The sequence below is a fragment of the Agelaius phoeniceus genome, chromosome 9, assembly GCF_051311805.1.
Source record: "Agelaius phoeniceus isolate bAgePho1 chromosome 9, bAgePho1.hap1, whole genome shotgun sequence".
Lineage (NCBI taxonomy): Eukaryota > Metazoa > Chordata > Aves > Passeriformes > Icteridae > Agelaius > Agelaius phoeniceus.
The window spans coordinates 15,139,723-15,156,613 of NC_135273.1; the positions used below are offsets into that span (position 1 = coordinate 15,139,723).

The 16,891-nt window shown below is 35.5% G+C and overlaps 1 long non-coding RNA gene across 1 annotated transcript; it reads right to left on the reverse strand.

Annotated features, from left to right (window-relative positions):
- Positions 1-3,384: 3,384 nt before the first annotated feature.
- On the reverse strand, positions 3,385-13,311 carry LOC143694805 (uncharacterized). The gene is made up of 3 exons (XR_013183527.1): positions 13,268-13,311; positions 8,825-8,955; positions 3,385-3,484 (listed from the first exon to the last, which is right to left on the reverse strand). It is a non-coding gene; the product is annotated as an uncharacterized LOC143694805 (long non-coding RNA).
- Between the last annotated feature and the right edge of the window lie 3,580 nt (positions 13,312-16,891).

Here is a 16,891-nt window from a genome sequence, read left to right on the forward strand (position 1 = left end):
CAATTGGTTTTCTTAAAGAAACTTGCACATGCATAAAACCTTACAGCCAGGCCTGACTTACAGCCATTAGTTCTGCCAAGTATAAAAGACATCCATAATCCTTCCCAACAATGTATAAGACACATTTCTGCTGAATAAACTTTGCCAGTGTTATTAATCTTTTTGCTACTTAATATGCCTTTATATTGCACATCTACTTCTCATACTGTTCTCTTCAGAATTTCTAATTTCTTTGGATCATTTTTAAAAATCTAAATTGGAATATTCTTCCCCAAATATTTAGTATCAGTGAATCTGTAAACATAGAGAAGGATCTGAAAGCACTCATCTGATACAAATTTAGGACACTACCACAGCAACTAGCTCATTACAGTGAATGATGAAAGAAAATGCTGAAAAACAAGATTAAATTGTTATAAAATGGTGATTTAAATGAGAGTCAAGTGAAATTCACAAAAGGAGCTTGACTTTGTTGGGAGAGGAGAGAAATGTGATTAGTAAAGGGATATCTGTGATTAGCCCACATCCACACTTTCAAAAATGTATGTGACATTGCCAATTAATGGTTTGATAAGAAAATCACAAGTTATTTGGTGAAAGAAATGGAGAAAGCTGTTACCTTTTCACAGGTAATGCAGGACTCATGAGAGGAAGAGTGTGATTGATCCTCATCAGTTTCAATGCAGAGTGATATGGGCTCACTGGAACTTAAGCAAAGAAAGAACATGGCAAACAGACTTCATTGGTGAATCTCAGCTGAGCCAGCAATAATTCCCAGCAAAGGGAGTGAGAAGTAGTAAAATTGCCAGACTTTTACCATTCCCATTCATCAAGCAATACCCTAAACTCATGTTTAAAAAAAAAGACCTGTGCTACAATACTAATGTGATCTAATTTCTTTAAAGAATCAATCATAATGCTGTGGATCAACAGTGAAAATGATTTTACCAAGAACTGAAAATAACTGGGAGATCCTGTGAAACATTAAAAGATTATAATTATATGGCAAAGGTCACAAAGAGACAATAAAAGCAAGACACAAGAGATTTCACCCATCACTGAATTAATTAAAAAACCCCACAAACCCAAGGAATCATTACAACAACTTCTATGCAGTTCAGTTCAGAGGGTTATGTTTCAGCAGCATGTGTACTCATCACCCTCATTATAAACTTCCTTGGAAGGATATGACCTTCATTTAAGGTTACTATGCTCATGATGCTAATTACAGAAATTCACATTTCCATTCACACTGAGCTTTTAGCTTTCTAGCTGTCATTTCAAGCAAGGACACAAATTTGCTTACATTGCCTGAACTCTGATGCTGGCTGAAGCCACAGGATCCCTGATATTACGAATAAAGATATACCAGAGTAATTTTATCAAAACAAAATCCACCATTAAAGACTAAACTGGGACCAAATCTATATTCTCCTGCAAAATTTAAGAATAATTTACCTCTGTATGCAGTGTAATACATCATCAAAAGACAAGTTTAAATATTTCACAGGGCATCTCTGAATGCCTGACAGTAGAGATTTAGGCCCAGTGAACTGTGTTACTGCATTTAGAATATACTTAAATATACAGACAGTAGCTTGTGTTTTAAGAACAGCATAATCACAATTGTGTGCTCAGGCTGAGGACAGTATGTTATACTGCTGCTTTCTTCCTGGAATAGAAATTATATTTAAGGGACTTCTGTCATCCATGATTACTGGTTCAGAACAAGCACGGATATATAATGAGCCTTGCATTGTGCTGTGTGACTCATCCCAAATTGCTCAGGTAGTCACCTATACATTGCCAAGAAGGAAACTTTCAACTGATTGGCAGAAATACCAATGTGAGGTGCTTCTTTCCAGAATGAAAATACAATTGAATGGAAATGGTAAGAACTCATAGAGAAACCACCACCACTACAACAAAACCCAAAACACGTCAGGACATCATATTTCAGAGGAGAAATGGGAAAACAAAAGCTGGTTAGTATGTTAACTTACACCTGGACTTTCAGCACATCCTCCTAACTGTGACTTCTGCTATATTGTTACATGTATTATCGGGTCTGTAATATCCTGACAACTCAATTTTTATTTAAAAGTCTCTAGGCCTCTTGTTCTAAGAGCTGTAGAAAATTTTTTGGATAAGGTTCAGTTCACTTAGAGGAAACAAAAGTTACTGATTTACATCAGCTACTTTGACTGTAATTTGTCAGCCCAGCCTTATTACCCAAAGTCCACAGACCTGCTGCAGAAACTCAGGAAGGATTCAGGGCAAGGACCCTAGGTCTGCCCTAGACTCTAAAAGGAAAAGACATCAGTCATTCTTCAGACCTTCTACTATACCAGCCTCTAGCACAAAGCTGCTTCACAATTTATTCCTCATCTCACCACAAGCTAGGGAATGCCAGAAGACCTGTATCTACAACACCTCTTGGCAAAACTTTAGTCAGTTTGGATCTGGCCAGTTAGTTCAGCTTTCCATTTCTTTTCTGCTGCCAGAACAGTGAAAAAGGTACAGAATCAATCCTGTTCTCTTCATATTTCTTCTAGGAATGCTTCCAGGAATGGTCAGAAAGCAGATAATCCATGAGATTGCCCCAATGGGAGATAGAGAGGAACATGGTTAGTCCTGTAACTTCCATATTGCCTGCAGCCCTCTCCTCTGGAACAGTGAGTGTTTTCATCATCTCAAATTCCTATTTTGTCCTCTTTGATTCAGCTAAAAATGGTGAGGGAAGAAAGCTCCAGTGAACTCTACAGCCTCACTCCAACACCATTTTTCTCCTTTCACAGGATAAGCACACAGTTCCAGCAAAGAAAGTGGAATTTATTATTGTTTTGCTCTCAAAAATGCTTCCCAATGAAAGTGCAAGTGTGATTTTAAAAAGTAATAAAGATTAAAATTAATTTAAAAATCTAAACCCAGCCCTATATGAAATACTGTCACATTCCTTTTACCACTCATATTGTTTACATTCAAAAATTTAACAGCATTTGCAAGATGAGATTTAATTATCAAATGATAAATCATCATGATTGTAAATGAATACAGTAGCCAATGTTGAGATAAGAGTGCTCATCTCTGCATTTCTCCACTTTAACCAAAGCATTTACAATCACAAATTCTACTTTTCCCCTCATCTTGTTTAGGCTTCTTCTGTAATTATAGCTGTATAGATAAAGGAAACCTTTCAGTGTGAAACCATTTTTACAGCAGTTCCAGGATGGAATTTATTAGAAATACGGGCTCATATTAGGAAATTCAAACAAATAAATTTATTTGCATTTTCCTTATGGAAAAGCAAGTGTTCTATCAATTTCTATAACAGAGTTCTTGGGGGTTTCTCAGCTGTGTTAGATACCTAATTGCAATTCCTACCTTTGAAACTCTTCCTGTAAATCCTTAAGTAATCTTCCTAGAGACCAGGTATCATATGTAAACAGGTGGAGAAAGTAATTTAGTAATCATCTCTCCATCTCTGTATGAAAAACAAAGCACATTGACATCTCTGGAGAATGAAAGAAAGAAACTAAGCATGTTGGCATTAAATTCAGCTTGGTTTACAAAATTATAGCACAGTCCATGAAATATAAACAGATCTACCAGATGTTTTCTGCCCTCTTTATACCAATGTCCAGGGCCAAGCTAGTGGAATAACATAAGCATGATGGTTGTTTTCTCAACAATTTAAATTTTGAAATTTTTATTTCTCCAAGCTGACTTATTATTGTAGACTAGAGCTCTTTTACCTTGATGAGTCATTAAGGAATCTTGGGACTAATGTGAAATTTCTTCTAGCTGTATCAATTGTCTATATGTATGCTTGATTGATAATACAAAGAAAAAAAACCATTAAAAGTTGGCATATCAGGGCAGATGTTGTTTAGGTAGCTATAAAAAGTATCAGTCAGTGATTATTTAGTAGACATTTCATTTTTATTAGTAGTGACCAATGGAAATGCAGACCATTATTTCTCACATTTCATACAAGACTATATATTCACACACAGGAGATCCATCCATCCATCCATCCATCCATCCATCCATCCATCCATCCATCCATCCATCCATCCATCCATCCATCCATCCATCCTAAAGAAAATTTCAGTAATGAAATAACCAATATTGTATGTATCATTTGTCCAGCACCAGAATTCTTCTTTAGAAGGGGACAAGGGGGGATTGGTTTCTTTGTTTCCTGTTGCTGTAAGGTCTAACACTCAGAGCTGTGGATGGCAGTGAGTGCTGCAGGGTGCTTCATTCTTTGTGATACTTTTGCTTATCCATAATTGCCAAGGCTGCCCAGGGCTCATCATAGGCTTAGCACCTCTTCATCTATTTGTATGAATCTAAATAATGCATAGGTCTCACAAGTCTCTCTTTGCACTATCCCAAGAATTTCTCCCTGTTTTGCTTTATGAAATGTGAATTCTTGTAAGCATAACTCAGGATTATTTTGCCTGTGTGCATTAGTTTGCATTCTGCAACAGTCTGTCAATTTAACTTAGTTCTGAAGATGTCTCTATTTAAGAGAATATGGGATATTATAAGAAGTATTATTTTACACAATGTCTCCATGGCTTATTGTGGCCTATATCCTCTGAGGTAAGATGAGAATCTATAAAGAACATTAAAGAGAACAAGATAAAAAGATAGTGCCTCTGATTTTCCCTATATACAGGGAATTTCCTATGGTAGAATTACTGAAAACAGGTTACTCCAGAGATTCTTATGCCTCTAAAGAAGTGCAAGACATGTTATTTTTCTGAGCAAAACCAGGATTATTTTCGTTCAATCAATTTAAAAATAGTCATACAGATTTTCAAATTATAAAAGAGATCCTGAAAACTTGCTGCATGGTGCTCAGAGAAGCAAAGTCCTATTGCAAAGCATAACTGGTCACAGTCCAGAAGACAGTTTTCTATCCTTTGAAGCTATCCAGTAAGACAAAGTCAAAAACTTTCTTGTAAAGGACATTTTGGAAGGAGATGTTGAAGCTGAGAGTGGTGGTGAAGTTTGCACACTTTGTATTTCTTTTTTTTTTATTAACATTTTATTTATACTCTTCTATGAGTTATTACATTTACCACTTCCAAAGTTTCAGACTAGTGGAGTGCAATGGATTCATTGCACACCTAACATGCTTATGGAAAAGGAGAATAGAGGGCAGACCTTTACAGAGAATGTAAACAGTGAATGAAGAATCAAATCACTCTCTGTAGGATTATACCACAATAAGAAGAGCTTAAATATAAATATATTAAAAAAAAAAAAGTATAAAAGCTAAGGACATCGCTCAATCAAAATTTAAATCTATTAGCAGCTTAGATGATGAAAGTTTGTTTCTGTTTAATTTTAATATAGATCAAGTAAATGAGAGATAAAAGATAATTAAATAGTGTTTCTGTTTACTTTAAAAAAATCCCCCACAAAAATTAAAATTCACACAGTGTGTTGTTTTGAAGTTGGGTATTTCAATGATTGCCTTACTTTTGGGGGCATATGCCCATGAGTATCACCTAAGAGTTCTGCAGTACGGCCTAGAGCAATAAATGAAAAGAAAAATCAGTGTAGGAAGAGACTGCAACTAATAAATATTTGATCAGATACACAAATTCACACAGTTTGATAATGCCTTGAGGAGTTTGCCATAAATTATTAACTCCTGCAATGTAAACGTGTGGTATTATGTTCCTTAAGAAACAGCAAGCCAATAAAGAGCTATTAATTTTTTCAAGCAATTTTTTTCCAAAAGTACATATATCTAAAATATTATAGGCTTATATAAAATCATGTGAATAAAATAATGTGTGAATAAAAAATGAAAACCATAAAATATAAAGAAAGGTGCCCCAGAAGCATAGAAACTGTAGAGTCATTCCCACTTTTCTGAAGAATTATACAATTTTAGTATAGGAATTGAAGGTGTTTTTAACAATTAAATTACCTTAGAAAAAAAAATCAGTCCTAAAGTAGAAAGTAGCTGGAACAAAAACACCTCTTGACACTTATCTTGGCTATTGAAATGCCAAATGTTACTTCAACAAAACACATTTGGGGTAGGTTTTGCATTTAACTCAGGAGCAGCTGCAAGAGTAACATCACAGGATTGGACTGTACAGCACAAAATATGGTTTTCAGTTAGTTCTGCAGTGCAAAGAGATTCCTGTAGTGACAGAATCTTTGTACAGTTTCTGTTACTGTGGGTCAGGCAGTGCTCCTGCACATCTTCCCTTGCTGCAAGGCAGTGATCACACGGACACACAGGGACCTGCTAAAGAGGCAAAGGTGCTCCTTGCCCCTCTCAGACAGGGAAAGAGGTGTGTGAGATCATCATCAGTGCAGTGCTACGACAGATGATGAGAAATGGCCAGCTGCTAGGCAGCAGGGTGAGCTTAAAGAGAGAATTTTCCATTACTGTTTCACTGGAAATGGAGGGAAAATACTTCAATTGTTCTCAGGATGGATTAGAACTTCAGAGTTCTCACTACCAAACAACTACAGGAACTGGGAGAATCTAGGTAGTCTTCATCTTTCATGTGGATTTTTCTGTATGCATTTGAAGATGCCCAGCAGTCACACATACAGGGATATTTATTAACCATATCATGTCACCCTTTGCCCTTGCAATTATTCCTTTAGGGGGCCTCTAAAAGGAAAGATCTTTCTTTTTGATCACTCTAAAATGAAATAATGAACTGAAATGCATTTCAGTCTGAATAAATTAATCTGAAACCAAGCATGAAAAGCACATAAAAAACATTCATCATCTTCACATTTCTGCACAGTATACTCTCCTGCCTACGAACTCTGTATAGCTCACGTCTGCAGGAAGCAGCATGGAAAATGTTCTGCTTCTGCAAAACTAAAAATGCTGTACATAGATGGACTTTTTACAAATCAGATACCACTGGGAAATCCTAGGAAAAGCTGACTATATGAACTGGTGTATGTACTAGAGAGTTTTCATACATTTCAAATTGAAGTTTGTGCTAATTGATTCTAGTAAATTACATAACATTTTTTAGCAAAAAGAAGGAGTAAGATTTTCTCCACAGTGTCTTAGTCATTGAAGCTGTCAGGAAGAGCATTGTAGTCTGTTAATTTATAGTCTATGTATTTACAGGAATGCATTGACACCCACAATGAATTACATGCAAGTTTTTTCTCCAAACTGCACCTTTATAAAAAATTATTTCACACAGGAAACCTTAAGGTTATTTTGTTTCATTTTATGGAGGGCAACTATTCAAGTATTTAGAGATTAATAATAACAAAAGCAAATTGTAAAAACTTGAAATATTTCTATTCCTGTTAAACTTGCAATAAAAAAAACCCAGAAATCCATCTATCCATGATGGAATAAAACCCCCACAAATCTGGTTTGATTGATTGTCATGCACAAAGCTAATGAAGCACTAATGTAGAGAAAACATTCTTACTTGAGCCATGTGAGTTTCTTAGACACTAATTCTCACAGATATATATGTTGGGCTGTTTAGGGTGCAAGTAACCCAAATGTTACATCCATTTTTCCTTTGTTTTAAATACAAAGTCCCCATATTCTGTCTGAGATCAAAGTTTTTGCAATCATATTCCATTTAAACTTTGCTTGATTACATGAATGTGGAAGAGTCTATAATTTTTGACAAACCAGTTTTAGGTTAAGGAATCTGTCTCAATCTAAGAGTAGATTACTAGAGTAATCTCTAGTATAAAGAACAGTGATTCAATGTTTGAAATCTACAGTAATTTCAGCTTTGCAGTAACTGGGTGAAAAGGAAGCCAGTTTAAATTAGATGGAAAATGTAGTAGTTTATAAACTCTTTGTTAGTATTTTATACAAATAAAATATATATGCACATTTCATTTTCCTAAAACTTTCAGTAATAAAGACCTTGTCACATGTTAATATTTAATTCCTAAATTTATCAAAACACAGGAGAGATACTGGCAGAGACCTTTACAGATAATTCTGTGAATGAAGAACTCAGCTGCCACTGAATTTCAACATCTACTATGTACTCCTCTTAATTCCAGTGAAGATTCCTTCAGAACTAAATGTATATTTCAACATTTTATACAGAGAGACAAAATCCATATGATAGTTTGAATCTTTATACAACATTTGGTCCTACAAGGTAATATTCAGCACTAGAAGAGGCCATGCAAGAGGTTTCTAAGGAAATGCCCCATGAAGGGGCTAATAACTTTTAAATTCATGTAAAAGATGCCATTGCAATTAAGCCAGAGCTGTGCCCTGTATGAGCCATAAGAACATGATTGTTTAGAGAGATCCTTTCACCTGTATATGGGTGGTGCAAATTTTTCTGTGCATACAAAGGAATTGGTCAAGCTGTGGGGGGAGGAGGTGGATTTTTTGTTTGTTTGGGGTTTTGTTTTTTGTTGGCTGGTTGTTTCTTTATATATATATATATTCTATCTTGAGAACCATACAATACCAAAATTAAACAGGTGATAGGCAGTGACACAACAAATTGATTGAGGGTTTTTTAAAGGTTAGTAGCAGTCTCGAGGCTCTAAAAACACTCCTTAAAAGTCACTGTACAGGATGTGCAATTAGGCAGCTGAGATTCTGCAAAATTTGGCATATGTCAGAGATAAGATTCCCTGCAGAGTTGCTCTGACTACAGAATAGATGTGACCTTTTAGGGTCATAAAAAACAATAGTAGAGTTAAAAATCATGCATTCCCAAGTATTTAAAAAGAGTTCTAAATGTTTCAAAATATGTTCATTCCTTGTCCCAACAGCCAATCAAGTTTAGTCCAGAGAAAAACCCCACAGAATTAAACTCACCTTGGTGAACTTGGTCTTGCAAGGTCTCCAGGGCCCTTTATCTACCCTTTAAATTGGACAGGACAGGGCAATCCCATACTTTCTTCTGACTGAGCTTTCAATAATGTTTTTCAGTATAGCTTACTAGAACTCTGAAAAGAAAGAGATAATATAAGAAACTAATAACGGTTCTGCAAAATTCTTTATTTCTTCTCTGAGCTTGAGCAAAGGGCATAAAAAAAGTTAATTTAAATTAGCATAAAGCATTGTACAGATATTAAGTTAATTCACTGCCTTCATTTGCTTGTCTGGTCAACTGGTAGATCTTCAGAGGAAAAATAGTTTTTTGATTGAGAATTCACAATACACAATTCAAATAAGCTTTTGTAAGATTTGACCACAAACATTTCTCTCTTTTGTTTCCAAGGTATTTCTTTGTATCAGAAGAACTTAGTGAAAAGCACATTGGGACAGGGACTGGCTGTGGATAGTGAAAGCCCTCTGAAGATTATTACAACCCTTCCACTGACTTAAATGGATCAGACACCTAGGAACAGAAAAACATGATAGAACTGGCTGAAAATATGATAGCAGACATGGACTACCTTAAAACAGGACATTGCAGACAAAGCCAGAGCAGCTGCAGCAGAGACTCTCAGCTGTACCCAGGGATTTGCTGCAGGACTTGCTGTGCAGGCCTGCAGGACTGATAGGCAGATACTGAAGTTTTCAGAACAATGAAGTACCAATGGAATAGTTACAACTGAGGAATATCAGGTGAGGAAATCAGTTTCCATCTGCTATCCTGTATGGTCTTAATTGCACAACAAAGTAAACAAGAACATATCAAATATGATTTTTTTATGTTTACCGTCAGAATGAGAATTCCTTTTGGAGGGCTGGCTTCTTTTCCCAAGCAGCTAATGACAGGAGGAGGGAAAATGGCCTCAAGCTGTGCCAGGGGAGGTTTAGGTTGGACAGTAGGAGGAATTTCCTCGCAGAAAGGGTGATGAAACATTGGAATGGACAGCCTGGGAGGTGCAAAGTCACCGCCCCTGGAGGTGTTTAAGGCTGGGCATGTCACACAGTGCCATGGTCTAATTGACAAGGTGGCATTCAGTCATAGGTGTGACTTGGTGATCTCAGAGGTCTTCTGCAACATAATTGATTCTGAATTGCTTCTGAATTGTATTTTTGGCAAAAGAGTAGGTTGATAATTATTTCAGCTACATGGAGAAAACAAATTCACTGCCCTTCCTACCCTGCTAATGAGATGAGAATGAACAGTGAAAAGGATTGCGTGAGATGGGCACATTGATCATCACTCTACACATAAAGATAGTGAAAAGCAAAGGGTAAATTAGAGAAATTGAGGAGCTTCAAAAAATGCTTTAACATCTTTGCTGCTGCTTTGGAAAAGATATCACTGTCTTAAAAGGCACATTAAAACTAAGGAAGTGACAAGACATAGAAGGTATGTTTGGCCGCAGGGCAAGTACCATCTGGCACTCTTGTTTAAAATGAGAGTGAAGCAGTTAGAGAGCTTTGGAAGGGAATGTTGTAACAGGAAAAAATGTGATACATTTCAAGAGAAGGTCTAAGAGTGAGAGACTTTAGATTTTTTTGTTTTGTTTTGTTTAAAAGGTTAGTGCATGATTTCCAAATATCACTGCACATCCATGCATCGGTGCATTGTTTCATAAACCCTGGTCTCTTCCACTGTTTTAGTGACCTATCAGTGCTGGGAATCTCCATCTTCAGAGGTTTCTGAATAGATCTGAACTAAAAGTAATTGAAATGTCTTTGAAAATTACATCATGAAGGGGAGAAGATATGTGTTTCAATATCAGGAAAGATTTTCTAGCAGTGAAAGTATTGAAATTTCACTGTTAATTGGGAAACTGGTGTGAAGTAGAAAGCTTAAGTTTGTGAGTCACGTTCTTGTGAGATGATTCAATCAGCTGAGAGGAAACTAAATGAGCAATGTCCAGAAGTAAGGAAGCAAACAGAATACAATCCCAGTTTCAGGTGATCTCAGATAATATCTGAGTATATTAGCCTAAGCTGAATTTTATGGTGTAGCAACTTGACAGATGTTGACACCCAAGATAGCTCATTTGCAGCTAGCTTGGTTATCACTGTACTAGATTTAAATCTGCATCCTCATGAATAACCTGAACTGATACCAAAAAAACCCAAAACCGAAAAAGTAAAAAGATGACATTTTTCAGTTGCTAATGTACAAATCCTATGAGACTCCCTAATAACTCCACAATAAAAGGAATAAGAAATTCTTATTGTGGAAAAGAAATTGAACATAACTGGCATTCCTGAGACTTGATGTGATGATTCATGACTTGGATGCTAATATAGCTGGTTATTGCATATTGAAAAAGACAGACCACGTGAAAGATGTGGTACATATTCAGCATTCTACATCTCTCTCTCTTAGAGCTCCTGGCAAATTAGGAGCATTGGCTTTAAATGCATCTAGAGGAAAATGTTACCAGTTACAGAGTAGAAAGCTGTTACAGACTATCAGATCAGATGAGTTTCTTTTAAAATGCATGTCAATAATGTGTTCAAACAAAGAAGGAAAACAATTTTTACATAAAATAGGAGCTATACATTTGAAGTTTTGTGCATGTGGTGATAAAGAAATTTTTACTGAATAGAACAAAAAACTAACAACAACAAACACCCCAAACAAGCACTGCAGGACAGATATTGACTGATAAATGCATGGTAGTTATATATATTAGAGCTCAAGAATTCTGTGTGTGCATATATATATATATATATGTAGCTATATATATGTAGATATATATATATATATATATGTAGATATATATATATATATATATATATATATATATATATATATATTCCAAAGCTGATCTAGTCACATAAACACATAAGACTGGAATAAGACTGGGGCTATGCAGACATAAAGATCCATTTTCTATCAGTTCTGGGAAAAATGGATGAAAATATTTGCATTTTTATCCTTCCCCAAGTGTGTTCTTTTCAGAGACAAAAATGTCATTTGATTTTGATATACATAATGTTTAAAATACTCAGCTGTTTTGATATTACTTGGTTTTGTTGAATTGAAAATTGGAAGTATAAGATGCAAAAGTGTGGATATAAAATCTGAAGCATTTTGCATGGGAAGAATCCAACATTATAATTTTTTAAAGGTCACTTATGGAACACCAATTTTACTTTCCACAGAATGCTCCAAAGTTTTCTAATATTGTACAGCTAAAAAACTGCAAACCCTGAAGTTCAAGATTCTAACTTAGAGTATTTCTATTTCACACAAGACTATTTGAGGACCATTAGTGCTGCCTGGGATTTTTACCTTCTGCTGTTATTCATTTCTTGTCAGCAAACTCTGTTCTCCCACTGGCTGCTGCTCAGCAGTATATCTGTATTGTTAGACATGTGACTTCATTTAGTTTCCTTCAGAGTGAAGGATGGAAGCTCATGTAACTGCTGCTCCAAAGTTTCCAGAGTTTTTTCCACTTGGTGGAGAAGCATCATTTATCTTTAAATTCATGGGCATAACATACAAATCAGCTTCTGCATGCAATGCATCTTTCAAAACCTACAGACACTTTGTATTTTGATAGTGCTCATGGATAACTTCAATAAACCTTATCCCAGATGTGGTATCCAGAGGTTCCAGATTTTCCCTTCTAGGAACTGCCAAATAAAAAAGGCACAGGGGAGAAGCAAGTGCCTTTCTGCTTCCAGCTACCTAATGACTTCCTGGTAAACTGTGGGGATACCTGAGGAAACTACAGACACTATCTGCTTGCAACTCCAGCTTCTGTGGCTGTACCCTTATTCTTGGTATGCATCACATCTGTCTCTGTGGCATTATAAAAAGGCATAGCTGGTAAGGAAATGCTTCCTTTTGAGATTTGTCATCTGAGTTCACATGATTTGCAACATTCTACCACCTGGAGATGAAGAATCAGTAGCATAATACAGGTCTTCCTCATTCTCTTTTCTCCTTCTAAACATTGGGGTTTTTTTACTAATGCATGTAAAGGCATAGAGGTAGAAATCATCATTCTTGAGTGAAGAGAATTCTGTACTCCCTGTCATGAAAATAAACATAGGTCTTGCTCTTGTATTTATATGAAACAGAGAGGTCAAAAGGGCTAAGATTAATTATTAAAATAATCACAAAAAAGAGAGACATTTTTCTCTCCTGCTTGCAAAAAAATATCAGAAGTGTATCCTTAAAGATACTGGGAAGCCCCACAACACTACTTTACTATCCTGGGTCCTGATATGTGATGAAAATAATGCAATGAAGATGCTGATCATCTGCCTGATGCCAAAAGCTGACTGAGAGCTTTGGAACAGAAAAACAAATTCACAGAAAACCTCTCACATTAGCAAATAAAGTCTTACATACAAGATTAATCATATGAGATCTTATAATTTTACCAGCCTGTACAGAATTCCAGACCACTTTGCATCTTCCTTGATCTTCTGCTATGTTTCTGTCTTCAGCCTTTCTTTTATCCAGAAATATGGAAAACACTGTGAAAAAAAAAGAAACATAGAGATTTATTTTTTTAAAATAAGAATCCTGAATATTTCTTATGTATTTGCAGATAAAGGACTGTCCATGGTTGACCATGACAATATTGCCAAGCTTGACTTGCATACTTCAAAGTAGTTTTATGGGAAATAATAACTGGTCTGAGAGTTAGCAGAGGGTGGTCCCTATGAACTGTATCACACTAGCAGCTACTAAAGGCCATTGTCACCCCTTGTCACCAAAGTGAGCTATGCAGGATGGAAAACTTACTAAAGGGCAACCAACTTGAAATACAAATAATAAGAGTGCAATTTATATTACAACATGATCTCCTTTAATTTTCATCCATTGAGCTACATTATGCATTCACTTAATACCAGGGCAGCCTAAGCTGACCAGGATTAAGTGACAGGAGAACTTGGCTGATTAAATTGCTTTAAGGTGATTCACGTGGTGCTAATAGTATAGACATAACAACAAATGGTGGTGAATAATGAAATAGAAAGAGACAAATAACATGCAGTTAGCTGAGGCTAATTTTACCAGCAGGTGCTGAATACAGACCATAGCTATTATAGTGCTGAAAATAAAAAAGCATACAGTAAATGTCTCTAATGCTGTAAGTTACAGTCTACATGTTACTTAACTTGTATGCAGTCATCCTGTATTCTGAGGTGTCAGCAACAACCTAATTACTAGCCTTTTGTTCTTATAATGTTTGCTTTGAGAGGCGTTTCTGGGGAAAAAAGTAAAAAAAAGTAAAAAAAGTTTAAAAAGTAGAAGAAAATATGATTGGATGCACAAGGGAGAGGTCACAGGTACTTGGGAGTATTTACCATACGTGAATTTCAATTTGCATCTGTGTTCCTTGTTAGCATTAAAATTCTGGAACCACCATAATAAAATTGATGAAACATATACAGCTGTAAAACCATTATGTCATCTGATGGTAGCTAAATTCTACATATGGGTGAGTGGTATTTTGACTCTGGATGTAGGCAGGACCAGCTCTGAGAATACTTGGCTTGAATCCCCTCAGGCAGTGGAGAACCTCGGTTTTAGAACCTCAACATTTTTGAGTACAGTTCTCACTTCCAGGCACCATATTTACAAAGGAATTTGGATATATAAATTCTCCTGGGTTTCAGTGGGAGTTAAGATACATAAGATTAAGACAGATAAAATAGTTAAAAGATAACTGAAGAACTGAACCAAAGCTTATTATATAAAAGGGACATTGTCGCTACCAGGTTGTCTTCTTTTTTCTATTCCAGCAGTTAAATTTTAAACAAAGAGTAAGCCTACCTGAAATATTAAAAGAAAAAAAATAATATCTACTGGAGAGACATACTGGTTGTCCACAGAATCTCAATATTCTGTATGTTTTTTGATGTCATTAGTATTTATAAGATTTTTTGTAATAATGCTAATTCACTATTGATAGTGGCAACAAAGTTTATCAATTACGAATTCACAATTTTGGTTGCCATGTGTAATTCAGTAAAGAAAAATTCATTGCTTTAAAGGCATTTTTAAAATTCTCATTGCAATTAATTGAAAACTAGGTCAACAGCCACTCCAGACAGACAGTGATATCAAATGTGGGGAAATGTTACACAGAAATAATTAAGCACTTGCTATATTAAATTGTGATAACATTCTTTCCACATTGAGCACTGACATACAAATTTGAGAGCAGGTTCTTTTGCTTCATGTTATATGAAGTCTCAGGACTGCAACACAATGAAAATGTCACTTTTCTTTTGTGCCTCAGTAATTGCTATGTGATAAACATGCACAAGATAAACATGCACACATTCCATATGATAATGAGTGGACTTATATATAGAAACAAGTGATTACATTTTCCTCTTTTGTTTTTTTTGTACTGCCTTAATTGGTAGTTAATTTATGGACCTGATTTTTCAGGTGCTTGTACATAGTCATTAAAAATGACCTCCAAGAAAAGCAGGAATGCTGAAAAACGAGGCAGGATGGCAGGCTGGCTGTTACTAAGTATAGTATAGCCCTTTTCTTTGTTAGGAAATGCTCTTGTAGATACAGTAATTATACATGACGGAAACTTTCATAAACTTTTCAAATTCAGCAGTATTAAAATGTTAGGAAGAGACCTCTCACTATTTCTCTTCCAAATCCCTGTTTTTCCACTTTGTTACAAAATTCACTGTAAGCTGAAATCTGACGTTTATCATAATAATCTGAAATATTAAACTTTTGTATTGTTTTGTTATATAAAATCTGCCCTTTTTCTCTCAGAAGATGAAGAAATTGTTTATTGTGCTCCAGTTTGAAAAATGAAGCAAGAAAATGAAAAAATAAATTTGTTTTAGTCAACTAAAATTTAGTCTTAATATTAAACTGTGAGACTGCATAAAAGTAATCACAGGATGTGTACAATGACTTCAACTCAAACACAAATGTCCTTAAAGCTGGCAAGTTGTGAAACATTGTCTGCCTTCTATTAAAAAACACCTTAGAGTGGGGAGCAGTGCATAAATGTAGGTATTCATTTTATGGAATAAATTTATCGATAATATTTGAGATTCAGAAATACCAGTGTACATAGTATCCACAATGGCTTTATAGATAGGAATCCAAAGGCTACATATCTTTAAGGACTAGGTCTGCCTCCCAGAAGCATTAACTTTTTCATCTGCATCTGGTGTCAGGGAAAACCACTTTCCTCACTAGTAGCCCCACTAAAATTAAAAAAATGCATTAAAAGAATTTTCACCTGCATTCTTTGGTCAAGCCAGTATAAATTCAGGATTGTCAAAACCTTAAATGACCTTCTCCTGTCACTGATCCACCGTTGTTTTACCTCTGGTACACTTTGGAATACACTTGTCACATCAAGGATGTCTCTGAAGGCAGATTCACTTCTTAGTAGAAGAACACCAATAAGCACTTTTTGAGCCATGCCTGAATTCCTCACTGCTAAAGGGAACTGAGGAACTGCTCAGTTTCTCACTGAGCTCTGCAGTGATTGTTAGGAAGACAATCTTTCAAAGCTATGTAATATCCAGTACTCTACTGCACAGTGTTAAAGGTCTTTAAAATCACTTTAAAAACCCATTAATTCCAACAGGATAATTTCTTTAGGATACCTAAGTTTAGAATCCTGCTATATGAACTGATATAAGAATGTGAAGATGGTGGACTGATGTCAGTCTGAATGTTTGAGATAACATCTGAATAACAAGTAATAACCAGTCCACTCTATTGTGTTTTACCTGTCTTTTTCTAAGCTTACCAAAGCTTCATAACTCAAACAGAAATGCTGAACATTTTGATTGGGGTCCACATTTTCCTCAGTACTTGTATGGTGACTAACACAATGGACTATAATCAAGGCTTTATTGAAAACTAAATATTAAATAGCAATAGAAACTCAAATAATACCAAGATCTCTCTAGAGCATTGATTGCCTTATACCTTTCAAAGGAGAATTTTAAAAGCAAAATAAAATGTGGATTGATTGTACTTCAAATATGGAATGGCATTAG